Here is a 2500-nt window from a genome sequence, read left to right on the forward strand (position 1 = left end):
AACACCTTTCGTAACTCTTAAGGTTTTACACATTTAAATGCAAACACCAGGCAAAAATGAACGTGGATATTACGGTGACTTACATACATTATTATCAATTATTAAATTACCCAAACGAAACAATAACTTTCCAGTGGCGAACCCTGCCACAATCTCCAGACTGTCACGGGTTCATGATTTGTGTTATTCAGACATTTTTATTTCCCTAATTTTCCCTTCGTAAGGGAAACTGCAAAATCGGCGGCGTTTCGAATGGCTTTTCGTTCGCTGGCAGACGATCACGAACGGAATGCAGTGATAATTCACGGAAATCAAGGGAAAGCGATATAAAACGAACGCGTTGAGGGTGCGCCGCTAACCTGGGGAACTCTACCCTCCCCGCGCGCAGTTGCCAACGCCATATTTTAGAAAGTTCGTGAAAAATGGACACATCGTGACAGTATAAAAGGAGAAACTCCCCATAAAACAGATAACCAATTTAGAAATAACGGTATGGAACGGACGGCGGGAGCGACAAGCGAGGTATTTCACCGAGAAATGGAACGGAGAAAAATTTACTCTTCCTACCCACCCCCATCCCTTCCCCCTTTCCCCTCTCCACTTTGCCAAGACGCACCGACGCACGCACAAAATTCCTGCTCTCTCATGTTCATTTGTTTCTTTACCAAAAGCGGCATGCACGACCTGAACGTCTCTCTATCGGGTGTTGTCACAAACAGCCCCTTCCCCTCCTCTGCCCCTTCCTTCTGCGGGAGGAATATATCGCTAATGAGGTGTGCTTGGTCTCACGTTCGTTCCTTGTGGTGAGCACCTTGTGTTTACATAGTACGTTCAGCTCTATTGTAACTTTATTCTGATACGGCACTTATGAAAGAAAAGGACCCATCAGCCAATCACGGGCCGAGAATCTAGCCAGCTGACCAATCCCAGTCCTATATGCAGCCCTTGATAATCCTCTTACGGGATGACGACAGCTCGTGACCTTTACCATTATGATATTATTCTTGAGGCCTGGCATGGTATGCATGATATTTATTACTTTTTGATGATAAACGTGACTATAGATTCTGCCTTTCTTTCGAAGTACTCCTAAATCAGCGTCATCGCCGAATTACTGAATCTATGAACTAAAATACATTTAAAATTACGATTACACTGTAAGTATGCAAAACAATGCTTACAAGAATGATTTACACGTACTTCCCTTTAAGGTAGCAAGGATGCCTATACTAGTGCCAACGGGGCCTGCATTGTAGGCATACTTTCATCCTACATCGTGATCTGTGATTTACTTTCTCGTTTAATGCAGCACCAAATACAATAGTGCGTGTATATAGATACTGTATTTACACATTCATATACATAATTGCACATTAAGAAACAAAGACATAGGCCTACGCGCATGCAGATTCTTACATGGCTGTTTATCTACCTTATTTAAATCAACGTGTGGGGGAAAGTGCTAATGTACAAGAACATGAATAGTATCATGATTATCACATACCTTCTTGAAGTCGGGATCGGAGTCGATAAAACTACTGTACAGCCATTTGTCTTATGATAACTACCACTATCGTGATCTCTCTCTCTCTCTCTCTCTCTCTCTCTCTCTCTCTCTCTCTCTCTCTCTCTCTCTCTCTCTCTCTCTCTCTCTCTCTCTCTCTCTCTCTCTCTCTCTCTCTCTCCCCCCCCCGCGTGGGGAACGGTCTTGATTTCAGAATATTGTTTCCATTTGGCGAGAACTGCTGTGCGAGACTTGCTATCGGCTCTCAACTTATCAAGGACTGATGCAATGGAAATAAAACACTAGCTTCTTTCGCAATCATAACAAGAAATCAACATGCAATACAAAAGGGAAAATATGCATTAAACACGCTGTTCATTATTTCGAGTAAAATTATCGATTGTGTTTTATTTATTTAAATCATATATAGCAACCGAAGAAACAGACAGTGAGGTCAAAAGGTGAAATCACAAACATGCAAAAAGATGTTTACCCTAAAATTTTCCCGCCAAAGGTTTCAAGGACGAAGCCAAAGGGCAACACTTTGGACGCCATATATGTGAACTTACGGTCATCTTATATTTTAATTTCATTTTGTATTTGCATGTAAATGATCGACGTTGTAGATGTTTATGGTGAGGCTAGATAAGATGGCCGATAGTTAACCTTTGTTCGTGTTTTTTTTTTTCTTCTCCATCTGATCTAACCTCAAATATGGCCGCCAAATCCCGATAGGAGTCGAAGGAAAAGAAAACAATTTAACAATTAAACAAAACATGTTGTGTATCCCGCCTTTCTTATTCTCTCCATTTTCATTTTTTTCTTTAACATAAGCATATGGTTTCTGGATGTTTACCAACCATCTCTCAGTTCAACATACTCTCACCTAAGTTACGTATTTAGCGGATGAGTCAATGGAGCTCTCAAAGATAGCTCTCTCTCACCATGTCTCCACAAAACGGTAAACTTATGGTGACTGGTTCTCCATCGTCTACT

Source organism: Penaeus vannamei, chromosome 14, assembly GCF_042767895.1.
Source record: "Penaeus vannamei isolate JL-2024 chromosome 14, ASM4276789v1, whole genome shotgun sequence".
Taxonomy (NCBI): Eukaryota; Metazoa; Arthropoda; class Malacostraca; order Decapoda; family Penaeidae; genus Penaeus; species Penaeus vannamei.